Source organism: Cyprinodon tularosa, unplaced genomic scaffold (genome assembly GCF_016077235.1).
Source record: "Cyprinodon tularosa strain WSP-4 unplaced genomic scaffold, ASM1607723v1 ctg773, whole genome shotgun sequence".
Lineage (NCBI taxonomy): Eukaryota > Metazoa > Chordata > Actinopteri > Cyprinodontiformes > Cyprinodontidae > Cyprinodon > Cyprinodon tularosa.
In genome coordinates this window covers 67,664-73,339 of record NW_024039533.1, presented here as the reverse complement: position 1 = coordinate 73,339, position 5,676 = coordinate 67,664, and the positions used below count along the sequence as shown (strand labels likewise).

Sequence of the window (5,676 nt, the reverse complement as noted above, 5' to 3'; positions counted from 1 at the left end):
GACAAACTGCTTTACGGCAGCCCAGTGTAAGGCTGTTGCCTTTCATACGCCCCTCACTTCGCCGCCCACAGCTGATCATTGATCTGTTTTATTCCTGAAGTTTATGACATGGAGGAGAAAATGAGAATCTGATCTGGGCAGGGTTTGCAGAAGATTGAAGGTTGCTCCACGGATCTTCATTTTAAACGACAGTGGTATTTGGCAAAGGTTCTGTATGCAGAAGAGTGCATACAGAAAAAATACTTAGTTTTGCTTTAAATACCATATAAAACATATTCCTTCTCCCACTTGTGCAACATTGTGAAGAAAATAAGAAGATTTTTTTACCTCGGAGACATAAAGAAACACTGGTCTGTACTTTGATCCCAGCTGTGGATCATTAATGTGTTTAAATCTACTGTTAAAAATCCTCCAGATGATCCAAAGTTCTGCAGTTAAAGTTGACTGAACAATAAACTGGAAAAGGATGGATAACTGGGAGGGATTGATCTCTGGTTGCCAGGTCAACAGGGAGACGCTCAGCTGATCACATCTTGGAAATAAACTGGAAACAGGAAAAATGAGAGAAAGCAAACTGATTTAATCAGCAGCAGAAGACCTACTATAAATATACAGGAACAAGTCCAGACCCGGGTCGCCCCTGTCTGTTCACAGGCCCGCTCCTGGTTCTGAGTATCAAAGGAAAATGGGCTTAAAATGATGAACAGACCACACCCAGCCTGCCATGCATGTTAACAGACGGCAGATGATGAATATTCACATCCCAGGAAACTCCGCCCACTTTTAATCCGGGCGGCTGACAGGAAACTAGGCTGCAGCTCATCTGCATATTAAGGATCATTTCTGTGTGGATTTTCCTAACTGGGTCGAGGATCTGCTGGAAGGGAGAGGAAAACAGATCAGAGTTAGATCGGATCAACACAAGGATCACGGTTTAAGTAAAAAAAAAATAAAACTTAAAGTTCTGTATTTCTTTTAGAACGTAAAACCATTTCAAAGGTGACATTAAAACACGGATAACATAGAAAAAAAGATTTTTAGGCACTTTTTTCATCTGGTTTAGAGTCTCTCTTATTGTATGTTACACCGTATAATGAATCCATGTTTTCAAAATAAAAACAAGGCTTTGTTGGGCTACTGTATAAAACCTTGAACTCAACGCTATTCCTGACATTTTGCATTGAAAAAGCTTCCTGGATGGGAAGCGAAACGCCTTCAAACTTGGAAACAAAGTCCAGTGGATTGTTTTTAATTTCCTTTTTTATATTGTAATGAAATGAATTTAGGGTTTGTTCTGCTCCTGTTTTATTTTCTATCTGATGGAACCATTTCACACTATCCTCATCTACAGCTGCATCCCATTTCAGAATCTGCCTCCTTGGAAAACTGCAGCTCAGGCTCAGGCATGTCCAAACGGGTCGGAGCAGCTGTCCCATTCCTAACATTCCTCCCAGTGAGCCCCAGAACGCCGCTCTCTGCTCATATTTATCCAACTACGGCAGCTTTGGGATTTCAGGCGGCCTTCGTCGTCCTTGGCTCTAACTGAGGCGGCGGGAGAACTGGGCTAAGCGGCAGGATGATAAAACGTATCTGTTAGATGGTACGTAAAGCTGGTGGTTTGCTGATGATGCCGCTCCAGCACTGCAGAGCATTAGCTGAACAGGCCTCATGCTTTATGTTGAGCAATATGTTGACGGCAACAACTGAAGGAGGGGAGGATGTTTGGCTGCTTTCAGTGTTTCCATTTGTTTCCAGGGATACGGCGAGAACTTTGAGGCTTTCTTTAATAATTTGCTTCTCCCATTACTGGAGGCTTGGTTTGAGCGGCAGGGAAAATCAGTCAAAATGTGAATCAGGAAATTTATAAAGATTCAACTGCACTGAAGCGGGTCTATTTGGAATTTCTATAATCAATCCTTTCAAAACAGAAAAATTGTTCTTCTTCATAGTTCTTTTCAGACATAAAGACTAATTTACATATAATTATATATAGTTCATATATAATATAATCATATATAATGATTATATGTGTGATATTTCTAATTTTAGTGGATTAAAATAAAATATTTCATTCAAAATATTAGCTTTAGATTTAATAAACAATCAAAAACTGCAGGATTTTAATTTTTCTATTTGCATCTTGTTAGCATTAATGAATTATTATTGAACATAATATATTTCAACTGGTTGATAAACCTGTGCCAAAAATTAGTTTATGCTACATGCTTTTGTTTAACTAACAAATATCAAGCTGTTAGATGGTGGTTTGCAGTTAGTTAAGAATACATCAGTTATGTTAAACTATTTACCAAAAAGTAATTTTTAAACGTGGATCAAATCTTTCAAAATATTGTGCTAAATTTGACCGTAGGTTATGACTAAAACTACGTCTACACATCTACATTTTTTCAAATTCTGACAGATGGAAAGGAGGTGGTTGTGTGTTAGCCTTTCAAATTAAAAGTTTTGCTTCTTTTACCAATAAAATTTATCAAAGAATAAATTATTACTATTTTACAGAAATCCAAAGCAACGAGTTAACTTACAGCTATACCCTAAAATTCAGTAAATGTTAGCTGTAGCATTTGCTAAACCTCTAAGTATTTAGTTAAAAAGTGGTTGTAATTTTTGATAATTAACAAAATAAAAGTTTTGAAACGAAACGACACATTTAATCCTACTAAGTTATTGATATGGTCCTTATTCTGAATTTTAACAGCCAGTTAAACCCTTTATAGGGCAACTTAGCGTTTTTGATCACTTGCATCCCCCTTACAAATAAAGTCCCTCCAAAAACTAAAAGCCAAAACTGAAATTTGCTCTGGTTGTGCTGATCAGAAAGCAGTAAAGATTAACTTTATTTATCATCTGAAACTTTACTGGTTGGTGTCATCTAAGGCTTAATTAATGTTGAAGATAAAGACTGACTACTTAAATTTTTGTTCTTTTTTATACTTAAAAATTGTTTCATTATTATTTTAGAACTTTAATGAGCCTGTTAAATATTCCTCAACTTTTATTTATGTATTTTATCTACACGGTACCACTATCAATCATGAGGTCTTCCTTTCTTGGAGAAGTTTCTGTATTTCATCTGTTGGTGTTTTCTCTGTTTCTAAATTTCTCTAATAAAAACAGAATGAGTCATGGCATTTGTTTATTTAATTAAATAATATTTTCTTCATAATAAGGAACAAAGTTTTTCCCCAGAAGTCTTCGATAACTGGGTCATCTACAGAAAATGACTAATAAATGTTATAAAACATTTATACACATGATCAAATTCCTCTGAGTTGGATCCTATTTCAGGAGTTAATCTGAGGGTCCATCTTTGCTTTTTCCTCTTAGATTAGTAATTTAGCAACAGAAGTTAGATCTGAAATGAAACGGCGGAGCTGTTGAATGAACATCTTGTGTAAAGTCCCTCAGTCACGTTGGGTCGATGTTTTCATCTCCACTCTCTCAACAGTTCAACATCCTGTAAGTCAGGGGGATTTCCACTCCTTCGCTGAAGACTGACGCTCAGTTTAAAAAGAAAACCGCAGCTCGTAAAGGTTGAGGAGTTTATTTTTGGTAACCGAATCTACTACCAGAGATCTTCCTTCTCGTGACAGAATGCTCTTATAGACTTTCTAATGTAAAATTCATCAGTTTCCCCCGTTCGCCTCATAATTCCTCTGCCTCAGTAGGTTCAGCTCTCGGTCAGCAGAGTGAGTCTGTTTCAGATAAAGCAGAGGGACTCCCACAAACCGAAAACAAGCCTGGCCTGAAGGGCCAAAAATGGCTTATTTAAGCTGAATTTATAGAGAAGCTAACATTCTCTGAAAAGCTTACATTTCAAGATTTCATAACAGAGGATTCCATTAATAAAATGTCTCCTGTGTGAGGTTAATAAAGTCAATCAATCAATAAATAGAATCTTAAAGATATACACTGGAAAAATGATCTAGAAATAAGTAAAAACTTCTTAAATTAAGTGTATTAACCCTTAATTTTAATAGGTAAATGAGATAGTTTGCTAATGGAATGAGTATTTGTACTCTTAAAATAAGACAATTAGATGATATGCACATGAAATAAGACTGTGTTTTCTTATTTGAAGTGTATATTGTCTTGTTCCATTGGCAGAATGTCTCTTTTACCTCCTCAATTCAAGAACAAATGCACTTATTTTAAGATAAAATGACTTATCTGGATTTCGATTTTTTCCAGTGTAGTGGACGATTTTAGCAATTTCTTTTAAAGACCCGCCCTCTCCACTTTAAAAAAAAATGCATGTGCACGAACAACCCTGTACCCTCTCTGAGAGTGAACGCCTATTACACTGCAAAAACAATATAGAAATAAGTAAAAAAAAAAAATCCTAAATTTAAGTGCATTTATGATGATTTGCAAAAAGGATGAGTATTTTTACTCTTAAAATAAGATAATTAGTTAATATGCCCTTGAAATAAGACGTTATTTTAAATGTAAATCATCTTTTGCCATTGGCAAAGTGTCTCACTTTCCTCCACAATTCAAGAAAAAATTCACTCATTTTAAGAAAAAATGACTTTAGATTAGATTTTTTGCAGTGTAAAAGCATGCGAGCATGTGCACGAGCCCATCTCTCCTCGTGCACACCTTTTCTGATTCTGTTCAAAAGTTGCTGTTCTCATAGCTCATACAAGCTTACTCTGTCTGAATGTCTGCCCTAACCCCTAAATCCCTCCGTCACTATATAGAGCGGGGACTATGTAGTGAACTTTATAGTGAATTTGGTTAACTGACCGTTCGGACAGATGATCACTGCTTTTTGCTCCGTTACTGTCAGCAGTTAATGCCCCAGTGGCCTAATGGATAAGGCACTGGCCTCCTAAGCCAGGGATTGTGGGTTCGAGTCCCATCTGGGGTAAATACAAGTACAGAGGTAGTATGGAAGAAAACCAGTTTCAGTGATTAATGCTGAATTATAGTTATAGCTAAATTAGATATGGTGTTGGATGGAGACACTCTGTTGCACCTCTCCCAAATTGGGAGAAGGTCAAATTTACACTATGTGTATTTCCTGTGGTACCTTTCGTTTGTATGAAAACAAAGATTCCACCTGGATCCCTCCTCTTTTTGGCCCTCATGTTTTCGGACAAACTTGCCCCCACTTCCTCACCGCCTCGACCGTATCTAGACCCAAAGCTAGTTCCTGATTGGCCTTCTTGCGTTGTGGCGTGGAATAACATAGCGCATAGGCATAAATCAAAAATGGCTGCCCTTTAACCCCACACTGCTCCCCAGGCGGCAAACAAGCAGATGGGTTAAATGCAGACAGTTCATTTTTCTTGCTCAACAATTAAAAAAGCTGATAACGAAAAAAAGAAAAACAGTACTTTTTACTCTTGAAGTATAACTACTCTTACGTATGTCTGTGAGATTGTTGGTTAATCTTCCAACCATGAGTAATCTGAGCTGTTTGATATCAGGTGTAAAATAATTTAAATATTATAGCTGGATGTTCTTTATCTTTTAAAATATTAGCATTAACTACTGTAAATATTGGTTTTAAACGTTTATGTTGAAAGAATTATTATAGAAAAGTGTTTCCACTGCCCAATATATTGTATAATCATGTTGATTTATGATATTTTATAGTTTGAAATTCCATAAACTGCACATAACTGAATACAATTTCCAAGCACTTTT

General features: G+C 36.4%; 1 non-coding gene across 1 annotated transcript; it reads left to right on the top strand.

Annotated features, from left to right (window-relative positions):
- The first annotated feature begins 4,821 nt into the window (after positions 1-4,821).
- Positions 4,822-4,894, top strand: trnar-ccu. Its single transcript has one exon. It is a non-coding gene; the product is annotated as a tRNA-Arg (tRNA).
- The last annotated feature ends 782 nt before the right edge of the window (positions 4,895-5,676 follow it).